The sequence below is a fragment of the Cataglyphis hispanica genome, chromosome 1, assembly GCF_021464435.1.
Source record: "Cataglyphis hispanica isolate Lineage 1 chromosome 1, ULB_Chis1_1.0, whole genome shotgun sequence".
NCBI classification, from domain to species: Eukaryota; Metazoa; Arthropoda; class Insecta; order Hymenoptera; family Formicidae; genus Cataglyphis; species Cataglyphis hispanica.
In genome coordinates this window covers 6,873,790-6,900,911 of record NC_065954.1, presented here as the reverse complement: position 1 = coordinate 6,900,911, position 27,122 = coordinate 6,873,790, and the positions used below count along the sequence as shown (strand labels likewise).

The 27,122-nt window shown below is 33.4% G+C and overlaps 2 protein-coding genes across 6 annotated transcripts in view; one reads left to right on the top strand and one right to left on the bottom strand.

Moving 5' to 3' along the window:
• The window catches only part of LOC126849935 (leucine-rich repeat-containing protein 24-like), a 186,075-nt gene that overhangs the window by 152,239 nt on the left and 6,714 nt on the right, over positions 1 to 27,122 (bottom strand). For 3 of the 5 annotated variants that reach the window (XM_050592366.1, XM_050592405.1, XM_050592386.1), the window contains exon 2: positions 3,270 to 3,358. The exons of the other annotated variants lie outside the window; for them this stretch is intronic. The gene's annotated coding sequence lies outside the window, so the exon portion shown is untranslated. The remainder of the gene's footprint in view (positions 1 to 3,269; positions 3,359 to 27,122) is intronic. 5 annotated transcript variants of the gene reach the window in all.
• LOC126850526 (synaptotagmin-10-like) overlaps positions 15,264 to 27,122 on the top strand; it is a 132,361-nt gene continuing 120,502 nt past the window's right edge. The window contains exon 1 of the mRNA XM_050593668.1: positions 15,264 to 15,272. The gene's annotated coding sequence lies outside the window, so the exon portion shown is untranslated. The remainder of the gene's footprint in view (positions 15,273 to 27,122) is intronic.

The following is a 27,122-nucleotide window of genomic DNA, read 5'->3' as shown; positions in this document are numbered from 1 at the left end:
TCGCGCAATTCTTTATTCATATATTATGCTAATCTCGTATTATTTCTAACTTTTAATCCAAATTAATGATTTGAAAAAACAACAGCTTACTAAAATTGTGCTCTTCACACACATTTTTTTTTTTAAGTCACAAATAATACTATAAATAATATTATAAATAATCAATTCGCCAAATGTGTGTGATTAGAAAAATATCTTTATCAATATCCGATGCTCGCAAACATTTCAAAGTAGCATAAAATGATCTATTTTGATAGTAGCTTTTAAATTACATATCCCATTGTCACGCATGACTTTTGCCGCGTTTGCATAAACGTATTCGCGCATAAACTCTCAGTTTTAATACCGTCGGGATAGTTGTATGACACACTGTGTTAAGTGACAAACTTTTTTATGCTGTAATTGTAATACAGAGTCCTCCCGTCTCTCCGCTTCAGTGCGTCCCATAAGATATCCGCATGAAACGCAGTGCGTACCAGGTGAGTCGTAACTTCGAAAAACGAACCGACTCCCGCAGGGGATAAAAGTCGCGTCGCGAAGAAACGTGGAAAATGGTAAACTCGATGAACAATGGTCTGTTTTTTTTACGAGAGTCTCGTAGCTGTTTGCGCGGCCCTCGCGAATGCATAAATGTGTACGAAAGGAATGTGAAGGAAGAAAAAAGATCGCGCACGGTAAAAGAACCACGATGGAAAACCTCGCTGCCATAAACAATCATGAATGTTTCTTTGCTGCTCGACCGTAAATTCATTCCTATCGACGATGAAATACAACTGCCTACGTTTTAGCCTGCATTTTCACATAATTCTTGAACCCTAATTTAATATGTGCACCTATGCATTTTCCAAACAGCACGTTGCGGCATATATAAAGAGCTTTAAAGATTGTTCTTAGTATTGAGATATATATCGGTTCGTAGCCGAACACACAATTTATTCCAGAATCTAATGAATAAATGCAGACGCACTAAATTTCTATCTAAAATAAAACATGAAAATTCAATATCAAAATTCTATAACGAAATAATTGTCAAATAAAATATGGTAGACTTTGTTAGTACGTATATATATATATATATATATATATATATATATATATAGGCAAATTATTATTTTCCAATACATGCGTAAATTATTACATTAAACTTATAAAATATATTATAATAATGAAAGAATTTTGCTAATCTTTTACTTTTGATACATACGTATGTGTAACGTATGAGTAAGTAATAATATTGATAAACAATATATAACAAAAATTAAAATGTCAATTTTGTAAAAGAATTGTTAAATGTCACAAGGACGTTTCAATAACAAAGTCGGATATATCTATTAATAGATATATTTCATGCTATACATGTATGTATTTATGTATGTATGCATGTATGTAAGTATTTGTATGATGCAAAATCAAATGTGCTTGCAAACAATTAATTTTATAGGCCGTTGCAGCAATGCAACGATGTGTGCAAATAACGGGTTTTCATTTTGCATATCAAATATTGCAAACGACTCTATCTCAAAATTATATCTGCGTGAGCAAATATTTAACGATTCAAAAAGCATGCAAATTCATTGCCACATTTTTTTTTTTAACAAACGTGAATAAAATATTAATGTACAAAAAATTATAAGACAATCGCGAATTTTTATTTCTTCTATCGAATCTTATACGTAAAATTCCATCATTCCATTCATTTGTCTTTATAGTAACACTATAATGTAGCAGGTAGATAAATTTCCCATCTATCGAGGTAAGCCGTAAATACAATATAAACTGGAGTACCGTACAGTGAACAAGCAAGTTCGAAGTACTTCTACCGGACAATGCTTCTTACGTACTCGTCCGCGAAATCTACTTTCCAATAAAATTGAGTGCCGCCGATTATTTCCACAACTATGTCAGATTTAGCTTAGAAATACTCGGACGTATTTCCTAGTCGGCGTTGCATTGTTATTTAACTTCATTAGACGGAAGCTTCTCGAAACAATGGATATAACAGATTAAAAGAAAAGGACTCGACCGAACTTAATTTGTAACGGTCGACCAATATGGGAGTGCTGCGTACGTGCCGTCAGATTTTTTCGTTTTTCTCCATACTGAAGAGAATATAACAACTCGAATGTCGATTCGCGCACAATGTTAATCATTGTCTGAAATAATTATACGGTTATATACGATCTCGTACTGTCGTGTCATCGTCGGAGTAAAATGCACACGAGTACAAAGCATCCGTTTTATGCGAATACGCACTAGCACCGACGAGCCATGGGGAGCCAGCTGTACCATTCGAGAACAATGCGGCATAGCAGTTCGTACAGATGGATCAGCTTGCCCGTTTTCCTGGGGAACGAGATCGAGAGAAAGAGCGGGAGCGACAACATGGATGAAAAGAGAGAGAAGGGGAGAAAAAGAAAGAGAGAGGGAGAGAGAGGAAGAGAGAAAGAGAGGTTGCCAGAAGGCGATTCTACGGTATTATGTACGTACCAGCGCACAATGGTTGCTTGCACTCGTAGGCGTCGTATCTTTGGACATACCTGTCCGGCACACACAAATAGAACCAAAGGCAGAATGCTTCGAGTCCCAGCAGTGGTTCGTGATACATGTGGCAACGTCGAGAATACGGGCCTTACCTGAGCGACCCAACATCGACCCGTACGGCGGCGCAAGCAGGTAAACGTACTGCTCTTGAGTCTGCGGAGGCAGCAGCCACGTAAACCGAGGTTCGATCTATCGCTGATTGGGTTTGCACGATCACGCGGGTAAGCTAAATCGAAATTCGCATCTCCGAGTAAAGCTGCTTAGAGCTCAGGGTTACGCACGAATTGTGCTAGACGATTTATGCTCGCAGCGCAAATAATCGCGCGATGTTTCTTCAATTGCTCCATCGAAATCGAGCGCGAGAGACTGGCAAAAAAATCCAATATTACATTAAAACTAGATTTATTTCGCAAGCGAAAGACATTATCGGCATATATATATATCGATCCGCTTCGAAAATAGGTTGCATATTTTTATCGCGGTATTTAAAACTATTGTTAATATTCATCATATTAGTCGATAGAGGATAAGCATGACATTCTTCGTGTTTTATATGCATCGCATAGTACATTAAAAAAATTCTATTCGACGAGCGCGGATGCTTTTAAAAGAGACAAAAGAAACACTCATGCATTGTAGACAAAAGCTCCGAAATCGGGATATTCGCTAAAGAATGTTATCGATATATTCTATCCATCCTCGTATTGAGAAAATTAATTTCAACATACCTGTGTTTCGTCGCGATTTCAAATGGTTGAATTGCAATTCCACATCGAACGCAGATAATATTGTCGCCTCGCGATCTCAACAATGAAATCTAAACAAATAAAGTATATCTCAAAAATATAGACATGATGGCAAGTTATACAACTTTGTATAAGTAAAACTTTTAAGAGATTTTAAGAAATTTTTAAGACATTTTTCCCTTGAATATTATTATATACATAATTTTCGTCGAGAAAATCTAGCGCTTCATTTATCAGACCAGAAGTGTTAAAATAAAATGTTGCAATCTTTCGCTGTAATTAAAAAAATTGTAGATTTTATGTATACTTATTATAATTGCAGTGACATACTCCATGCGCATTTATGAACTCGTTGACATTTAATGAGATCGTAACCGATAAATAAATTCTTTTCGCATTCATTTACGCAACCATTGCGTATCATTAAGAAATATAAATTTCATAAGTGCGTTAAGATATTTTTACATTGTAAATTAATTATGACAGGTCAATTGTATTCATTAACAAATTGACGTAATAATTTGCTTCTTTGTGTGCACCTTCTATTCGAATGTTCGATTACTAAAAGTAACTGTCAAATCCTCTGTGTATATCGAAAGAGAAAAGTTAAATTTTTTCGCGACTAAAGAGTGCAGAGCCAAGAAATAAAAGCAGAATGGATGCGAGAAGAATGAATCACGATGGAAATATACCGGAAAATACATTTCCCACACATTCGCCGAATATTCGCAGAGTATATTGTAGAAAAGAATGCTTTTCGCGAAAACCTGTGTTTGTATGAGCGGAAATTCGAAAGCGCTCTGAACGCTGGGAGGTACATACACAAGTTCGATTAAATTAAAAAATATATCCTTAAAGAAGATGTCTTCTATCTTGAGTAATGTTTGTATTAATCTCACTTTTATTGTTAGATCCGCGAGTTTCTTTCTTTATCTGTTTTCTTTCGTAATCATACAATATGATAAAAATGGTAAAGAAAATATTGAAAGAATAATTTTTGCTGGCCGAATCGTAAATTACATTTTTGAATTGTTAAGTATTTATAATTACGATTACGTGATAATATATAATTATATTTATAAAATATAATTATTAAAGCTCTCAATCTCAATTTGATAAGTTTTATGGAGACTTATGTACATAAAATTTAATCCAAATTAATGATATGGAATGGGGATTATTTCTTGAGATTAAGAGAATTAAAATTCTTTTATGAGGAATACACCGTATATATACCGGACAATTAGTCGATGTTTTTATATGTTAGCAAGGCCTTAACATAATATACGCGATCTGCCTTCCCACCATGCGGTCAAATTACGTGCTGTTTGTTCTCGTAAATGAAAGAGAATGACCTGCCACGTGGCGACTCCAATCCTTTCGCGAGACATGGCGGAATTGGCAATTATTTATCCTGAAATGCTTCCGGTGCAGGACTTCGCAAAGACACGGTGGCCAACTAATTGCCAATTTCGTGTAGCAGAATTTACGCGGCGGATAAAGGTCGCGTAAATCCATCGATTAAACTCGCTTAATCGTTCACGTCTGTAAATGGTGGGAACGCATTTTTATGTCGCTAGTATCAATAACATCAACCTGCCAGTCCGGATCAAATGTTATCAGTCAGTGGGACGTTACGTCGCGCTACAATGTCGGTCAGACATGCGATAAAATTATTCGAGACAATAATTAATAGTCGGCGTAACGGTGCGCAACGCTCGCGGTCAGAGTAAAGCTGCTGAATTATTTTGTTACGCGGATAACGCTCGCTCGGTCCAAGTTACAGCTTGATACGTTAACTATGCATATACATACATACATACATATATATATATATATATATATATATATATATATATATATGTATATATATCGGTCGATCGTCGTAATTTCACCGCGGCCACATACTTTTCGTATCTCTCCACTTTGTCTGGGGATATATACCTACCTACTCTCCCGTTACCTGCGCCGGCGGATATCTTACACAACCGTACGTGATTCGCGATTTCCTCCAAAGTCCTTCGCGTTTTCCTCGTGGGGCCCCGAAATCACAGTTTTCATTCGGGTTTCTAACTTGAAACTCGCTTAAAACGCGTACGTGCCCGTAGCTCTTTCCATCGCCGGGCTTACGACACTTTGGACTCGTATCTCATCGCACACGTGCATCGGGGATCGCCTCTACGCGAGAGGCGTTCTCGCCCCAACAAAAATAAATATCCAACATCGTGCCATCACATTAGGAAATGTGTTTCAATGACGTTCACGCTCCGCCGGATCTCGGCGTAACATGTGAAAACTATTTTTTGCCTCAAACGTATTTTTCGGATGTCATTCGCGAATGGCCGCAAAATATATGCTTGATTAAAAAATATTCCCGGCTATATTTCAAGAAGTTATGTTGCGCGTATCGATACTTTGAAATTCGATCGTAATTCCGGGACGCTGGCAGCGCTAAGGAAATGGTACAAACTTGGATAACATCGGAACTTTGACACCCCGCCAAGGCCAGGAAATTGCAATCTGGTCGAGTCATCCCGTAAACGCATACGATGCAACTGTATAAGGGCGTAACTGCCGAATCTAAAAGTTTAGTGATAAATTCGATAAATTATTGCCCGAGAAAGTTATATCGTACTGACTTTGTTTACGTAATTGGATTTTATCGAATAAAAATAAAACTTGATATATTTAGCAATAATAATATCATGTAACACGGCTGTAATTAAATAATTTTAATTCGGAAAATCGCGATCCATATTGTAACGTATATAGTATATAGTAAACTCTTTGTTGCGAAAATAATTTCCAGCAGTAATTCAATATAATCGCAGCCCATGGATCTAACCTTAATCGATAAGCGGCCGACTTGTCCTACGTAAGAGCACCTATGTAATTTCAACCTTCATGGTTCACTTCTCATTCCGCTGAAATTTCATACGCGTCGCTAATTAGGAACTAGTCACGAGGAGTAAATCGTCGCCCATAAATTACGCAAAATTACATGCACCGTTAACGATAGTGATTATATATATTATACACACACACACACACACACACACACACACACACACACACACACACACACACACACACACACACACACACATAAAATATTTGTATTTGTATTTTGTATTTTTCAAAATGCCAACAAATTTTAATAGAAAACTAACTAAATTGTCTATTTATATATAAGTAATTCTAATATTTAATATAATAAAATTACATTTGAATAACATCCAATATTATATTAAACGTAAATTCTGTATATACACAGATCGTTTAATATTCCTGCCAAATCTGATTTACAATTTGTATAATTGATCTATAACTTCGGTAATCTATAGGCGAATCAGAGCCTTCAACTATTTACGACCGTCATCTGCCAGTATCGCTTGTGAAATTACGTTTGATGAAATTAAGGTCAGCGCATCGTCGGAATCCGATCGTTTCGCGCAAGACTCCGCAATTTCACGTAGATAACCCACGAATTGCTCCGCAGAACGGAGACAACTATGTCGATCCGCGTGCATCAGTATGCATATATGCCGGCACAGCCGCGCGATTACAGTACAAACGACGGAGAGAATCGAAGAGCTGGAAATTGAAGAGAGACGGGGGAAAGAGAGGAAGAGAATATTTGAACGTCAATGAGTTTACGGTACCGCGTCACAAACGTCGGCCAGTTTACAAATCCGATAATGCCAAACGCCAGCGATGACGCTGCTGTTTATGGATTATTACGGTAATATGCATAGTAGAACGTAGAGTCGCGGAGCAAGGTAGACGTGCGTTTGCTGCGTAATTTCAGCTGCGGTTGCACGCGGATGCGGCGCAGCCTGAATTCCGGTTCGGCAGAGCGGCGAGTTTTCCTGCCGTATTGGCGCGCATAGGGGGAACCACCACCCTTGTCACGATCTCACTAATCCTATCGATTTCATCTCGCCTTTCGCCGCCTTCCTCGTCCACGGTATCGCGCAAAAAATTCCTCCACGCGTTATTGCTAATCGTTCTGTACTTCTTAATCTGATTTTCTCCTGCACAACCAATAGTCGAGAATTTATATCGAGCCTCGGAGAATTTCCAGCCAACTACGCTCGCTCTTTCGCAGTTGATTCGATCAGACAATAGAGACTGAACGTTCCGTATATATCTTAACAAGCATACAACACAACATAAATTTCTCTTCAATACATATATCTCTACGACCATACGGTACGAACGTATTAGCGTAACAGGTATACGAGTCGAAAATGGCATAAAAATAATTTGTGATCGGATAAGATAATCGGATAAGAGTAATGTGGAAAAAATTAATGGTTGAATGAACTAAAGATAACAAGATTCGAATGTATACGAAAATTGTTAATAACTCTACGTAAAATTTGCTTTGTCATACAAATGTCTCAATTATATAATGCCATGTAATATACTCGTACAAAATGTAAATTTCATACCTAATTTAATAAGGCATAAATTAAGATGTAAATATACTAAGTATAATTTACATAGCGGTCTCTCTCTCTATACTTGTCGAAGTAAAGCGCGCAAAAAATTCGGCACGTACAATCCGCTCTGAATCCTCAGAGTAAAACCGATTTCAAACGGGATTATGCAAAACCGATTTAGTAAAAGCTATAATAGCGAGACCGTACGCGGTGAACGGATAATACGAGGGACGAGCGAGAAAGTGCATTGTCTTGTTCGCAGGTCGAGAAGATTTCTGCAGTTTTTCAGATGTTCTCCTTCATCTTGAGAAATTCGACGCGAGAAGCGCGACTCCGTTAGATATAAGAGCTATTTCCAAGGAACTGTGTCACGCGCGTAATTTGAATAATTAAATGCTGCCGTGCAGCAAACGAAGAGGAAGTAAATCGTGCTCTGCGTTTATGCTTCCTCACCCTTAAAAATAACATTTATTTATAGAAAGATGTACCCGTATTGAACAAGAAGATAGCATGTATTGAAATGCTAAATTTTGTGATTCGCTGAAAGCTGCATTCTTAAATTGGATTCTCATAAATATCCATAAAGATCTTCTGTATGGTATACTATTTTTCATTTTTTTTTTTTTTTAATTTTTTATCTAGTTTCTTTTTAATAAGATCTTTCTCTTTCTCCTCGATTCGAGATCTATAATATTTTCCATGCTTACGTTGTAACAACTTTATTATAAACTATATACTATAAATTGCCCCACTGAAAAGTTTAAAATCCGTAAAACTACATGAAAGTCCCTACGTTACTACGCGTCGTATGCAGATACATACGAGTGATTTATTAATATGTCGAAACACCTTAACTTTTTTGAAGTAATAGATTTCGTCGCATCGTTATTTTATATCAAAAAGATGTCGTTTGCTACATAAATGACATTAGTTGCAATCACTTTTTAAAAATAAAGAGAGAGAGAATATTATTCTCTTTTAATAATATTATATAATACTCGAGAAAGAAAAGAAAGAAAGAAAAAGGTAGAGAGAAAAAGAGAGCACGAATCAAGAAAGCCACGTATTGTACAAAATGTTAAACAATGTATCGTTATTGTTTGTTCTACAACAATGTATTATGTCGTACGTAATAATTAGATCGGTTAATTATACATAAGAAATACATTGGAAAATACAATTATGCTGCAGTATCATATCGTATTTCTCATCTTCTTACGGTTATTGAAATTAGCTTTAACTGGACGTAAAGTTTGATCATGTAAATTGCCCACAAATATAATTACATTTAGAATAGAAATTTGTTTATTACTTTCCTTTTATATTGCTATAGATTTTAAAATACTTTTCTACTTATATCAATCCGTAAGCTTTTCCGAGTACGAAGTTATCTTATCGTCTACAAACATACGCTTGCCTCCTAAAAGCAAGTCAGTATCTCTTGTATACAGATACTATATAGCGTGTGAAAAGATAAATATATATATATATATATACACACAAGATAACTATATGCATCAGATCGCGTGCGGGTTTGATTTTATGATCGACTTATCTCTGAAAGGTTACTTATCTTTTATAAATAACGCGTCTTTTTTATAAATTCTGATTATCATTTGTCGTTGCATCTGTCAAACTGATAAACTGAAAAAATTTCAATCACACTATTGCATGTAAGAGTATATAATAAATTTTTATATAAAAGAGAGCCATGTATATATATATTTAAGACTCCACTTTTCTTTCATTTTTATGTAAATACATGTAAAGTTGCTTTTTTTTGCTCCTGTCTTACATTTCAGAGACTTTCTTCTCGGTTGCATTGCGATATGATGCACTCTTTCGTTGGGAAGGGGGCTAACAACTTGATATCACCCTTGCAAGTTGTATGAAGATCTTGAAAGAAACTAGTTTCGCTCAAAAGTTTCTCAGTAACGGAGAATGAAAAATGTCGTTGTGCGAAATACATTCTAAATTATATACATGTATATTTTTAAATATCTCTCTCTCAAATTTACCGCATAATTTTGCGCTAAAAATGAACAAATGTTAATTAAAATCAAATAAAAATTATCCTCAATAAATTTTGAGAAATTATATCACATGTAAAAAAAATTATTGCAAAATAAAGTCAAACAAAAATTCAAAGAAATAAATATACACGCTAGAATTGTTATATAATCTACTGTACATAGTAGACAATAATAAAGTATCTTATCAATATATCTTTTTGCTACGATCCGCAATATGACTCAGTAATGATCATAGAAAATTCTGTCTTGTGGCAACATTAAAACTTTAAAGCAAGTGGACATCAAATAAAATATCAATCCCCCTCCCTCCTCTTTCGCGACGTACGTATACTTTTAATAGAGAAACGGTGTGCATTATTTACAGATGATGCTTCTGTAAAATGAGCAATAGTTCTTCTTTTAGTAAATAGTTAGCTGCATATTGTCGCGTTCATTAAAAAAATATCAAAGTAAAATGTACTATGAGTTTTTGCATTTAATTGGAAATATGGAACATTATGAAAGAGACGTCGTTGCTCATGTTTAATTTTAACCGTTTATGTGGAGAGCCAGATATTTAAATCATTTTATTGTGTTACATTTTTGTCAGATATTTCATCATATTCAGATAATCTACCTCAAAAGATTAATATAAGTTTATATATATATATATATATATATATATATATATATATATATAAACTATAGTACATATATAATAAAAGTAAAAAATTTCTTTCTCTCTCTCTTTCTATTTAACTCTCTATCGATCAAGGTCTTTTTCAATCGTGTATATTTTAAAAAGGAAGGTGCACCTTACAGACATTCATTACTACAGAATTTCCTATTTCTAGATTCGTTTGTAGATTTAAAAGTTTTTCGGAAATTCCCTGGAGCGATAAGAGTGCGATTGCAATTCGTCGTTCCCACGTATATGCGAAAGTCACTGCGTTGACTATATATATATATATATATATATATATATATATATATATATATATATATACACATAAATATATATATAGTATATAGCATATCGAACAGCGCATAATTTTAGAGAAAAGTTTAATAACATGAAGATTGAAATTATGTAGCCGAGCACATCAGTAGAAAGCAAAGTTCGCGCTTATATGAAATAGAGAATAGTATTCTCACAGTATATATAAATTACATGAGCATAACTTTTTTTTATTATGTATAATAATCGGGAAGATATTTGATCGAAAATAATCGACTTAATCTACTTGTCGAAGTATAAATATGTGAATACATTATTCCAGCAATGATATGCTTCGAAACAAAAGCTTCGGGGCAAACCACTTAGAACGAATAATGCGCCCGTTCGGCTAAACCTTGATGATAGACCGCGATAAATTCTCCGTGGTGTTGTCCGACATGCTTATTAACAAAACAATTAACTAACTCTTCCTATACATGACCGCAATTAAACAATGGATCGCTCGTGCGGTTCTGTTCTCTATCGTTCGAATGAATGCCCGCGTGATATCCCGCCGTGACATTCGATATTCCTCTAACCACGTCGCGATACGATGCAATGCTGCGCTGTCATTGCCGAGACTAATAATATCGCCACGCGGCGTCAGGATTGATATCGTGATTGTTCGATGTCCTGTGAAACTGATGCTTAATATGCGAAGTATCGCTGTGTCCGGTAGCGCACCGGAGAGTCGGTATATAATTTTATCGAACCGGTCTGAGGACTGTCTTTAAATATACCGGACGTTGCAACGAGGCCACCGCACGCAACTTTGCGAGTTCGGGAATGATAAAAAAGGGCGCGACACGCACTCGTTCGCGAGCTACCGCCGTAAGCGGTACGTAGTTTGCATACACTCGCAATATCGTTCACTATGCAATTCGCAACGCATTATTATTGTGCGATGTCTTTTCTCTTCGAGACACAATAGATGTGTACATTGTTTCTGATGTCACCCATTATTACCAATTTTATAGATGAATTCATGCAACGAGCACGGAACAAGGGTACGTATTTGTTATCGTACCCGTCAGAACGAAATATTTATTCGTACTTCTCATCGCAACTTAAATATCAAAATGAAATAAAGCTAATTATATTGCTTGTTGTGCACAATAAAATATATTGACAGACGTAACGGAAATTACATTCTGTTAGTGATAAGATCTAATTTTTGAACATGTACATAAAATCGGCTAATTTTTTTATAACAAATAAAAAAATCTGTTCTTACATTTTATGTTAGATATGTTGTAACATTTTTTGCTATGTCATAAGCAAGAAGCATTAACTGATAAGTGAAACACGATGTTAAGAAAACACAAAACAAATCAATACCCTGTACTGCGAAATATGCAAATACCTGCATGAATATTCAGAATCGTTAACTCGCTCAATGTCTTCACTTTCATCTCTTTTGCATATAAAGAACGGCATTTTCCAATCACAGTTTTACTATTAGAACTTCGAACTCGATCATTGGTTGGCCAATTATGCGCTTTTTATTGTGCAAGTAAAATCCCGCGTAAATTTTTGTCATTTAACAGTTGTTTAATATCAAATATATATACATTATAAAAATAATATATACATTGCATATTTTATATATAAGTTTACAAATACTGAATATTATTTCAAAAGTTTATTTTTATCGTATTATTTTACTATATATCGTATTAAAAATTAATTTTAATCGAATATAGGAAATTATTCTCCGATGTTAATGAACGTTTTTAACAAAATCTTGATCAAAATCACTATATCATTGTTTCCTCTCTCCGGTTTTAATTATTTTGAATTTCAGCGCACATCGAGAAACTGACCTGCCGACCTGACGCATGCATACGCGCGTTTCAAAATTCAAGTACATAACCGTAGAGTATGCAGGAAATTCTCGATAGATTAAGAGTAATATAACGAGAGAACTAGTACCGAGTAACAGAACGAGTGACGAAACCACTGTCTCTAGGTACCAGAAGTACAACAATTACCGGATTCAGAGGACGAAAACCGCATTTACGTTAATTCAAACCTGTGCCACTCGCGTGATATATGGAGGATTATCGGAAACCTTTAACCTTCGTCCATGATTTACGCCACTCGAGCAAGTTTCCATAGAGATGGTCGTGCGCGCCTCGAGAATATGTTCGCATGTATAACTGAATCTAAACGAATAAAACTGTAGCTGCACATGATTGCATTAAATGCAGCTATTGGTTATCTTAATATCTATGCGTATAATAAATGTCAGCGGATATATAAATATCATCCTGTCAGAACTAATAAAATATTCGATTACAATAACTGTACGCGTGATTATATATATATATATATATATCTCTTTTTCTATATATTCTCTCATGAGCTATGTTGCACGAGATAATAAAATAGTGATTAATAGACCAAGAATAGCAAACTGTAAAGCTCTAAATTCTCGAGAAAGCATTCCACTAATGATGGTAATAAACGCTGAAAAAGCTTATATAGAATTTCTGGATAAGCACGTTGATATATAACGCTATATAAAAGGATAACATCACCACCGACAGCTTTGTTGGAAAACAAAAATCATGAAATGCCCTTGTAATTATGATTCGCTTTGTTTGCATAGGGAATAATATGCACAATAGCGATTCTGCAAAAGTGCAGCAAATTATTCTATTTTGCTCTTTATTCTTTAATACAAATAACTGAATGTTGCGTATAGCAACAATGCTTCTACTCTATTATTGAAATATTATTGAAATACAATAAAAAAATAATTCCATCTTAAAATTCACTCGAAGTGAGTTTGTTTAACCAATTAATCGAGAGAGAGAGAGAGAGAGAGAGAAATTTATAAATAATTTAAAATCTCATCAAATTTTTGTGAATAAGTTAAATTCTTCGAAAGAGAATGACGAAACTCATAATAATGAAATTGAATCACTTAATCGCATCAATTCGAGAAATAGCAGTATCACATGAAAAAGCACTCGACCGCGTATTTGTTGATGCGATATACCGATATAGACCTGTTGCGGTACTTACGGGTCATATGCGTTCATGAAATGTTGGAAGCCTTTGTGAACAGCCAATTAGAACATATTTCTGTCGATATGAAACTATGTCGTTCATAATATCGTTTAAAGTACCCTTTATAGGAAAAATCATCTCGTTCACTGTATCAAAGTAATAGTCTTTATAAAATTTGTACTTGTTGCGCGATAATAATAACATAATAAAGTATCATCAAAGATGATTCTTTATTTAAGCATCATATTATTTAATCTGTTGCATTTTTCACTCCAATTTTGTTACAAATTTACGATGTAATGAAACCACATTTGTATCATCAATCAATATACGATAAATCTCACGTATTATAATATGTAAATCGTTGATGTATTAAATAAAATGGTATATAAATAAAATTCTTTATATGATAATATTATATAAAATAATTTAAATAAATTGTTATATAAAATATCTCAATAAAAATGCTACTTATCACTATTTTATTTCATATTTTAATAATGCCAACTATTTAGTGTTCAAAAAGATAAAGTGCATTCGACCACTAAAGTTGCTAATTGCTAATGTTTACGCTATCCTATATTATCAAAATTTTAAAAATTTGCTAAGTAAATAAAAATGCATAATAATAAGAATAAATATCAAATAATAAATATAAATATTAGGTATACATTATAATAATATCCGATGCGTGTATCAAGAATATTATTTCATTATTAAATATTAAATATTCGATTCTGCCCAATAAAGTAAAATCTAAGATTTTTCGGGATTATTTAAAGTTGTCAGGAATATTCTATATATTTTATTCTATTAAAACTTACTATATGTATTTAATGTATATACTATGTTCTAATTAATTTGATTATTCTACTGAAAATTACTATTTAATAAAATCATTATAGAATTAACATGCACGTTTTGTCCGACAATTTAAGCGCGCCAATTTCAGAAAGCATTGATCAATCGTAATGGGATGACACGTCGATTAGCGTCAACTTTTGCATGAGACTCTCTCTAATGTAGAACGTGCCCGTGCAATAGTGCAGTCGAAAAGGAGAAAACAACTCTGCTTCATCTCGCACTCAGCACGGAATTTTCATGTCGAGCGAAGTTGGGGATTCTAAAGTTTCTTGAGAAATTGCCGTTGCACGTGTCGGCCATCAGTGCTCGAGACACACATATCGGGCGCCGAGGGTTCAAATTAAACCAAAATTGACAAGATGAGATATATAGGACTGTCCTTACTCACGTCTGCGCATGAAAAGCACGTTAAACTTTATATATCGGAAATTACCTGAGAAAACGTAAAAACGTCATGACCACTTTCGTGCATATACATCTCAGCCATCTTTATAGCATCTCTTATCCCGCGAACAGATTGTCGCCCTTTTACAATGCGTAATGATCCCTTGAAAATTATCTGGCGCAAATCCGCTCTATGCGAGTGCGCACTCTACGTGTATTATTGCTAAACTGGAAAAATGTAAGGAAACGCGATAAAAAAGAGAGAGAAGTTTCTATATTATTTTTAAAACATTGAACGTAATGGTTTCATAAGGATAAAATTTCGAAATCGTCACATCATTTAATTCTAAATAATTTCGCAGTTTTCTCTTTTTTCAACACGTGCCTAAGAATGCTACATTTTACAAATCAATTATATAATTTCATTCCTCTAGTTCATCTTACTAGAGAAGAAATTTTATATATATATAATCACATTTTAAAATATAAAAATGTACATTCTATTAATTTTGAGTTATTATATATTTATATAAATTGAAATTTTATTTAATTGGGCCAAAGGTCATTTATTAGTAATTTTTTTATAATAATTTTAAAGTAAGTAAATCTCACTATTCCTCAATTTTTATCAATTACTATAAAAAAATAAGTTTTTTTTCTATGCAGAAATAATAATAAAAGATGAAATTAAGCCAAGCAAACATAAATTAATTACTTTATTTTTGTTGTAATATAATAAATTGTTCGTTTTTTAATTATAATCATTTTAATTTAATGCACAAAACAAAATATTTTATATTTATTTAATTATCACATGTGATTTTAAACTCACCGTTATATTTATTTTAGTGTCATTTTAATTATTGTGATTGCTTTTTCCACAAATAAATGTACACATTCATCTTTTTTTATAAACTGTTTGTATAAGTAATATGAAATATACAACATAACGCGATGTTAGCTAAAAATAGAAATTGTATAAGAAAACCGTAAGAAATAAAAAGTACACACAAAAATGGTACATAGATGTGCTAAAATAAAAAATTTATAATATTCGCAAAATAAAAATATTCAAAATATGCTTGCAAAAGACTAACTAAAAAATTAATATAATAAATGCATTAATAATAAAATAAATCAATTGTGCAATTATTTAGAGAATAGAAATAAGTCAATCTCTATATGATCTAATCTTCTCAAAATAATAGCCATATTTATTATTATTTATTTGCGGAAGGAATATAATTGTCCGTAAAGAGAATTATTCATTTTAAAATAATTGCTATTTCTAATCTTATAGATATTACACGAGAGACTGCTGAGACTAACAATCAAGTATTAATTTCGGACAATTTAATTTCTATGAAAAGATTTCTATATTAATGAGAGAAATTAAAAATTAATAAAGAGAGAGAGAGAGAGAAAGATATATATATATATATATATATATATATATATATATATATATATTATAGAGCAACAATTATAATTAATAAATTTAAAAATATCTACAAAATATTACGTTCTAGTCGTTATTCTTGACGATATATATGATTTTAATGCAGTGATATTACAAAGTACTTATTTATATATTTATATCGTTTATGTGCTTTTCATTATAATAGAAAAGAAAAGTGCTAAGGCCAATAAAAAGCGATATTATTACTATGCATATTCACGCATTTGTTAGTGAATCAATTTTTATTCCAAGAAATATCGAATGAGATCACTTATGGTTACAATGTGCTTTTCCTCTTTACTCGAAACCAGCATGAAAAGGCTCAATAAGATGGTACGGTCGATATAGAATAGCGCGAACTATACACAACGGCAATCTCCTTTTACATATATATATATATATATATATATATATATATATATTTGTATATGCAAATTCTTTGATCATTCGCTGCGCCTTGAACATCGGCGTTTGGGGACAAGAGTCAGAAATGTCAACTATTATGCGAATGTGCTCTAACAACAGGAACCAATTCTGACACGTGTGCGTATTAACATTAACCGATAGATCGCCACTATCGATGCATACGTGCCTTCACTCCGCAAGTAGTTTGCAACCCCCGGGGAAATCCGTCATATTGGCATTCGAGAAACGCCGGTCGCATTGTACGACCGCGATAGAGACGATCTACCGTCGAGGTTCTATTCACCAAAACAACGATATTAAAATCGTATAAGACATTAAATTAAATAATAATTCAAGTCATCGTATATAAATAAAAATTGTTTTAATATTATTGAAACAAAATTGAAATAAAGAGTATAAAATTTATCGTTCGTCTGTGTAATATATCACATATCATATAAATAAAAATAAATGAATATTTCAAAAGCAGATGACTACTTCGAGCAAATATTTTCTTTGAATATTGGATGAGGAAATTACGGAGGCAGTACGAAAACAGTTCGAAAAGTTTCTGGTTTGCAAACGACTCCGTATACCTCGGTGTACCAAATCGATTGTGCACGAACGAACAACCGTCAGCGATTCGTTATACAAATGACTTCTACAAGCTCGTAACGGTACGCCGAATGAAAGATTATCTGCGGCAACATCGATATAGTTATTCCGCTACGCATTGTGAAAACGCGTGACACTGTGAATAATCGATACACTATCTCGAAGCGTCTCGTTCCGCAGAGAATTCCAGTATCCGAAATAAATTGCGCGTGGCATTGTCCTGGACAATAAAATAACGTCTCTCGCGCAGGCTCTTCGGGACGAAGAGCAAAGAAGCGTCGCAAACTGTGAGAAGATGTCCGTAAATGAGTTTATCATTATTACATCATAAAATTGTTATCGTCTTGACGTCGAGTCGAATAACGATACACGTGGATGTAACTACGCTCCAGATTCACAAAGGTCGCTTTAATCGAGAAAGGAAATTCGCTGTTCAAAAGCTTACATGCTAATTCCATAATAATAGAGTAATTTGATAGTAATTCCGATTCGCGATAATATAGAGAGAAAATATATAGGCAATATACACGCCGATACGTATTAAATTTGCTAATAATACTAATGGTAATGCTAAGTGATCGAATTGTGATAATCATTACACAATGAAACGGCATTTGATGTTCTTGATGATTTAAGAGTTAAATGGGCATTAGAATACTCTCTAATTGAGTAATACCTCATTCGACTAATGCCCGTTAATTCCTACTAATATCCCGATCTTGTACAAGCAACATTCCCCCCCAGCGGTTTATCCCTCGGTTTCGACAACCTTCGGTCGGACGAATTTCCGGGTCTCATCGCGAAATCGTTACCGCGTTGATAGTAGATTCGTTTAAGATTCCCTCGGATATCTCATGTAAATTTGCGAAAGGCTCGTTCTCGCACGCGCTCTCGCGATTTTACATCGCTCTCGGGGAAACGGCCGGCGCATGACGCTCCCCCTCTTATGAAGCATGAATATTTTAGTATGAGCGTCTTCAGCTCGTATACGATGCTCCAGCTCTATGCTATATGAGCCTCCCAGTTCGTATGGATACCCAGCAGCATACACTAAAATGTTCCATCGGCCGATATGCGGCCGGTTATACGAGGAGAGCATGAAGCATAGCCAATTTGCTTCTCGATACCGCAATTAGATCATTATGTACAAACTTCAGTAATTGGAGCATATGTTTGCATATACGCGTTACACACGCTTAACGAGCTGAGCGTAGCAGTAGTCGTGGGAAAATGGAACAAATAGCTTGAAAAAAGTAAAGCACCGTCGGCGCGGTATGAATAAATACACAACTCGCACAGAGTTAGCTTGAACGAAATGGAAAATTCGCGTTTTTCTATTCTCGGCATCTAACCCGAGAGACAGAAGTTTATTTATAAAATTCGACATTATATATCAAATATATTCAAACGACTTTTCATCATTAACTATTCGATCTGTTAACAAAAGCTTAAATGGCAAGATAATCAATAATTTTAAAAATTGCGTGCAAAAATCATGTTAAAATCGCATTTATCCAAAATCCATTTATTACTACAAATATAAAGAAATAATCTGATGGAATTTAATAAAAAAATAATAAAGATATATAAGAGCTTATTAGTTGGCATAATAACAATGTTAAAAAAGAATTTTTTAAATTAACATTTTCTCTTCTAGTTACGTTCATTTTTGTTTAGTTTACGGATTAAAATAAAATTATTCTTATAATTTTTGCAGTGATAGAGTGTATACGCATATATATATAATACAATAATACTAAATTGCAGCAGATCAATATAATTATATATTGATATATAATTCGCGAATTATGAGATCTTTCTCATATATGAAAAAGGCATTTTATATATATATATATATATATATATATATATATATATATATGTACATTTATACGTATTCACAAGCTGCATTAAATTCATGAAAAAGATTTGCATGCACTATACATTGACAAAATCGATTATTCGAATACGATACCAAAAAATGCCAACATTAAACGGCCGAATTTCATGTATTTTAATATTCCTGGGGCCGTTGTGCTTATCGCAACGCAATAAAAAAGAAGAAAATAGCGAAAATAACTGGATCGTACATATGTTAATGAATCCGCGATTTCAGACCATCTCCACTCGGTGGCAAATCGAATAAATCCTAGCACCGTTGGTTTGCAAGCCAGTAATAAAAGAAAGCAAAAGAGTGTACTCGATAGCGCGTTTATCCTCTCTCGGTCCTGAGCAAGTTTCCCTACTTCCGCTTCGATATATAGCCGCGCCTTCTCGACGAAGCGGAAAAAATATTGGCGCGACGATGACTCATCGATGCGGAAAATAATAATTGACTTAATAATCGAAACGCAAATTCACACTGTCTTCTTCTCGATACACTTCGATATCGATGAGTACCGCACAACTCTTTGATAAAAAACAAGCAAAATGAGCATTACATAAAATAATGACGTGCGTTAGATTTTCTTTATTAATGTAATTGCCGATGTAGCGCAAGTACAATTTTTTTCTTTACAAATTGTCTAATGAACATCACTTTGTGCAAGATAAATTATTTTCTTAATTATATATAGATCGGTGATTATAAGAACTGCGCGGAGAGGCTTAATATAAATTACTCTTTCGCGTTTCGGTTGGCCAAGCTTACGAGAAATTGGGGCAGTCGTTAATCGCCTTTACAATATTTCCCGCAATGAATAAAACTACTTCACACTCAACCACGTTCAATCGACCCGTAAAACAAAATATAACGGCTAAAAAAAAAATCTACTGCCAAAAAAATGCATCAACGCGAATATACGCGTCCTCTCATAATCCTCTAATAACTCGTACAATCGCTCGTAAATAGGCTCGAATATACATCTTATAAATATCTTTCTTGCACGCAATATCATCTTCGATTTCAAGCGGATGAAATGATTGCAAATCACACGCGCAACTAAAATTCTCTGGGCGTTTCTCGTAATATATCGCAGCACAATTCTTCTGGTAATTGGCACGCAGATAATAACTCGTGGCAATTACTTGATCGTACAACGTATCTTTAGACAAGAAACGTATTTAAAATATACCGCGAAATCTAATATTTTCTTTGCGACAAAAAAGAATTTATTCTTGCGCTCGCAAATGGAGAAAATTGTGTACGCGAAAATATTACGAATAGCATCGCGAGCGCGACCTCGATATTAATAATACCTTACCGTTAATGCGATTGTGCGTTGTGGGTAGTTACAAAGCTTGCTTTGTATATCACCAACGATTTGCCGAGTATTAAAAATCAAGGCGAGTATGACTCATGCGAACCGATACCGAACTGAAAGGAACGCGAGTAAAGAAGTGATCCTTTGTGTACACTTGGCAATGCATTTACTCAGAATTTCAATTGAATCTCCATTTAGCAATTTATATCAATTTAACTGAAAAATAAAATTTATTGAGAGAGATCTGTACTATGGACTTATACAATTATTAATATTCTTACATAATGCTCATTTTCTATATTGCTTGTCCAAAAAATTAAACTTTTGTGATAAATTGTTACAATGATATATAGTTCCTTGTAATTTTCGATGAAGAATGAACAGTGTGCACGTAAATAAACGATGAGTTGCCGCTTACATTTCCCATCCTTGCATTTTCTTCTCTGCATTGTTTCCTCGTCGTCGGAAAATGTTTACACTCGAATAGAATCCCTTTATAGCTGCACTCATGCAATGATGCAAAGCACCCTGGCCTTCGTCTTTGATATTAAGACGGAGTATATATATATGTAAAAAACTTCATTTTTTATATGAATCGACTGATTACATATGGATCTCATTCCGCGTTTCTCTTTTCCGCCTTCTCTCGTAAAAATATATTTACTTTCATAATATATATGTGTGTGTGTGTGTGTAAAGTTCTCTCATGTGACTTAGATTCACCGTATATTTCCCATTTGGTTGTGTGTTTGGTGTGCATCTGCGCGATTTCGCGATATTTTCAGCATTCCGTGTATTACGGGTTTGCGGAGCGTTCGATAGAAATAATTTCGCAAATGTCAAACCTTCAAATCGCAGACAAGTATGGAACAGAGCAAATATCGACAGAATTACTTACGCGCTATATACAGAATTTCAGCTTGATATTGTACGGCTGCATTTTTTGTGTCCTACATTGAGCTGTGAAAAATTCCGCACGATTTATTTTTATGTGTGTAGAATATAAAAAAGAGAATTATTACACAGATTTGACATTATAATCGGTTTGATGTTTCTCATTAGATAAATTCGTACAAATAACAAATCGCTGACCAGATGTATATACGCTAATTTTAAATATTTATACATAATTTAATATTTATAATGATATATGCATAGTATTTTAAGCAATTTCTATATTATATTCTCGCGCATAGTCGCGTTAATATTTCCCCAGTAATCTATTTTAATATCTTTAGAATCAACTAAATTGTTTTCTCTTTTCAAAAAAATTCAAAGTGCACAGGTAATTCTTGATTGATCATATTTATCGTAAATCTACCTTTTCGCATACCCTAACATATTGTTGGTAGCTATTTCAATATACACCTCCCAGGAAATGGTGTCGATTTGTGCGACGTTGATTAATGCCTACATGAAAAATGCAACCCGTAGACTTGAGTCGATTCAAGTTGGAGCTCAGCAAACATCGGGCCTGTCGATCTTGAACTTTGGTTTTAATCTAACTTTCTTACGCAGGACTTTTAATAATTTTCATATTAGAAGCTGTCCGACTAACAGACGATGTATTTCCAATATTCAGAAAGCCCAAAGTACAATCGGTAGCCGAAGTGGAGTTTTTCCGATTTGTTTGTTCGGAAGAAAAGCGGCCAGCGCCAATGGAATTGAATATTTAATTGGTTAAACATTCCTAGATTCAATGGCAAATTTTGCGCCGAGAAAAATGTGTGTCAACGAAAGAGATATATATACTTAGAGAAATTAAATCATATTTTTCTTACAAAATATCCGCACGAATTGCAATCATTTTAGCAAGACTATATAAGATTAATACATTGCTATTGTGAACATAATTGTCAATATTTGATGATAAATGTCACTATAACTCAAATTGTACTCAATCTTCATTAATTCCCATCAATCATGCTTTATAGAATCCTATTTTCATTTCACATCGTCAGATCCGCATCAGACACGCATCAAGATACAATCATTAAATTATAAACAGATAGCTTTATTGTAAAGCGTAGCGAGAATTCTCGTTTATAATAATATATATATATATATATATATATATATATATATATAATTTCTAACTAATTGATATTTTTAGCTATGCGTCTATCATCAGTGGAATAACGTGTATAACTAATTAATAAAATTTTTATTTTACAAATTATTGTAAAAAATTAAAGGACGATACAAAATTTAACATAAAATATATATGATACAAATGATGATGCATATTTATAAATCTAGAGAATTGTAAATTAGAAATATGTCAAGAAAATAAAACATAATTTTCTTATCTGCCATATTTTGCATCTCATGATACAAGATGATTGAAATTCGATCTGATTATTTCCTGAAGCCTGGATGTTTTACGTAAGACTAGTAGTCGATATAGAAAAATAATTATGTCTCGAATTACAAGGACACATAGAAATATATCAATTGTCGTATGATCCAAGAAGAAAAATCAGCATGTATCATTATTTCAGTTATAATAATAATCTTGTTACATGAATTTTCAAAATGTAGCATAATAATTCGATTATATTGAAAATGTCTAGCATAAATATTCGCAAAGAGAATTGAATAAAACTATATAAAATTGAAAGAGAAAAACCAAATGCTTCAAGTTTATATAACAATAACATGCACATTCCTCCGCATATCATTAACATTACAACTTTTCGGACTCTTGTACAGTTGTAAACAGAGTATGCGGCTTAATCAAACACTTGAATGTCCGTTTATATTATCCTCACCTCCTACAGAGCGCAAGAATACACTGGCGTGCCACATAAACAAACAACGGCATTTACGTTAACTGCAACTTTACCGACTTTTTAGTACACAAATTAATATGTGCGCGAAGAAACCACATTTATTTTAACTTGCAAGTGAAATAATACCACACTTTTAAGTACAATGCATTTGAATTATATTTCTTGTTATGTAAATACAACATTCATACTAAGCATCAAACTAATGAGAATGTGGAAGAATCTTGTATACTTTTTTTTCTATTTTTAACGAATTAAATATAATAAAATTTTATGGCGTTTTCATTTTCAAGAAATTTTATAGAAAAGTATTTTTCACACACAAAGAAATAAATGATCTGCAATTCAATATAAAATATACAGTATAATTATTGTTATATTGCACGCTGAAATGATATTAGGTTAATGAACGCGTTCAATAACGATGTGTTAACATTCTCACATTTGCACTTGGAGCAGGTACGGCTTTACGTACGGCTTAAGCTCTTGCGCAATTTCTTCGAAACTAGAACGTTCGATGCGTCGCACAAGATCTGTTTAAAGATATGTAAGAAACGTTAAACGCGATACTCGCATGACGTGTACTTAACACATTGCATAATACAAAGAACATTTGTGCCTGTAATTCATTATTGATATTAACGAATATTATAATGCCTTAAATCTTTTTACTTTGCACTCATTTTCAATGTAATTATATCTATATGAATTTCACATGTATTTTCTAGTCAAAAATATATAAAAAATTTATATATTCACATATTTATCCATTATCATATGTAAACATGATTCAGTAAATAAGAGAGAGAGAGAGAGAGAAAGTTAAATTGTGATATTTAATCGCATATATTATTCATTGCAAAGCAAAAATTCATTAAAACGATATAGCAACTCCCATTGTGGCATGATTAAGAAAATTAATTTACTCGATGTATTTCTGTAATAACACGTCTGCTTAAACAACATATAATCATAATAATAATTATGATAATCGAGGTAATTACGGTAATAGCATGACTCGAAACTCCATTAATTATACATAACATAATCTCGCTGCATATAAATAAAAACATTTTTTTTATCTATTTTCTTCCGCAGATATTCTTGAATATTTTTATCACAGGACAACGCAGCCGAAAAATGGTCTGTAATAACGTGCACATTGAAAAAGATCATAGCTATACTAAATCCAACACCAATTACTTTGTCACATAGCCGCTAGAAGCCCTTGTTATCCGGCCACGATAGAACTAAATTTTTAAAATATATTTTAATCTTTTCAGCAGCCTGTAAAACTTCGGATTCATGATAGCGAATACTGTTCACGAAAGGGTTTATTGAGCACAAGCCAATAACAGATTCGAAAAACGGACGGCAAACAAACGCAAATTAATTTGCAAAATGTGCTAACATATGTTTGATTAATTTTTTGTTTTTCTTTTTTTTTCAGAGAAAAAATTTACCATCTACTACATAGTTTTTACATTTTTAACATTTGGTGTATTGCTAATTAAATTAAAATTTTTTGATATAATAAAATATAGTTTAAACTATATAAATGAAAAATATTTCTGTTAGGGAGAAGCAATTCATTTAAAATATAATATAATAGTAATATAATTTCCTTTTTCCCCATAAATTCTAAAATTTTTAATATAAAATTTCTTTAAAATTAAAAAAAAATTTCTAACAATTAAAGGTTTAAAAAATTAAAATCAGAATATACTGAATATTTTTCGTTAAACAAAAATTTATACTAATTCTCAAAAATTTGACACAAAGACTTTGTTAATTGTAAATTCTAACTTGAAATTCTAAGATAGGCAAGATTTTCATTAATATTATCGCGTTACCGATGTAATCATACATCGTAAATCGTACATCGTAAATTTCGAATCATTTTTAAAAATCCGACATGACGTGAAAGAGAAACAAAATGTTTCCTTCCTTGGATTAAAATGTAATTATCATCTTTCTTCAAGATCGGATCGCAAATTTAAGATAGTTACAAGTTACAATATTAAAAATCTTGTCAGATTACACATTGCTGTTAAAGTGCAAATACAGTGGAAAATACAAAAGCCAAGTTAATTTCCAGCGTAATGTTTTTCTTTCGGCACTTGGCAACTTGTCACCTTTATTTGACGTCGTCAGGAGGGAATCCGAAGTAGCTCTAGCATAGGAAGAATTATTATTCGAAGCACGATGAAGTCTCTCTCATAAGTCTTACATTACGCGCGCACGACAAGGATTGTAAATCGCGCTGACAAGGCATAATGATTTCGACGTGATCGTATTAAAAATTCATAGTCATCTCGCGTCGTTTCGTCCATTACGAGCGATCGATGAGGATTAAGAAGCTTCAGCTCGATCCATTTCTTTCGTGATCCATTCCTTCGGGCCAATGATTAACATTGTGTACGAGTAAAAAAATGAAGAGAAAAAGATTTGGCAAATCAAACAAACGAACCTTTCAAAAAACGCAAGCCTCGAGCTTCCTCTTTTATATTTAAAGTACATACGTATAAAATAGAGTAACAAGAGAAAAACATGAAGAGATAGTATTACTTATGGATTCCATACAGATTTGAAAATCCAAGATTCTGCTTTTTTGATTGTCTGATTCGGCACCAATAAATGTATGAGATTTTCTCGTTGACAAAAGTAAATAAAATTATAATAGATCACAAGCGAATCGAGGAAATTACATATACACTATACCACTATACGTGCGTGCACGGGGATAAATTCATAGAAATTAAATTAAGCATCTCTCTTTCTCTCTCGATTAAAATGTCTTATCGTTGTGATTGACGACTCCAGCGTCGACCGTGTTTCGTTATGACGCTCGATAAGTCCTCGAAGCTACGTCACAATGATCCAATATATAAAGAGCGTTATAAACGAAATAAAACATCTCGTACGTAGAGAGAGAGAAAGAGAGAGAGAAAAAGTCTCCGCGAGCTCTGACCGTTTTATCAGTCACGTAGATCTCCATTGCGTGCTGTTCCTATATTCTACGGCCACAGTCAACGGTACCACACTCGGAGTGGACTTTAAATCAGATTACAGTGTGCACTTTCCCGCCAACAGAAGTGAAAACACGCACATATACGATGTGTAATACGTATATAAGTGGGATGAAAAGAGGGAAGGAGGTGGCAAACAAGCTGCAGCGAATCGACGTACATTTCGCGCTGCGAAGGCGAACCTTACCAAATTATGCAAACAAATACAGGCGTATTTATACGCACGAGAATTAATTTCTTAGAGTAACAGATTGATCCCCCGCATAATGAAAATACTACTAAAATACTTTGGTTGCCCTTTCATGTCCGCACGATTACTGAGCAATATCCGATGCGTCCATCCCATCTACATCTATACCTATATGTAGTGCATAATAAGCCTAGAAACTTAATCAGGGTAAGTGCCCTTTATTGAATGTGCATAATGTAGGGCTGTCTGTCAATGTAACACGTAGTTATTTATGATACAAAATTGTTGTTTTATCTTCCATTAACAAGGTGAGGTCAATCCATTCCTATGATATAGATGTTCTATTGAGTATCATAAAAACTACATTTGTTTTTAACAAATTGTTCTTTTTTTAATATCTATATATATAATTTTGCTCTAATTCTCCA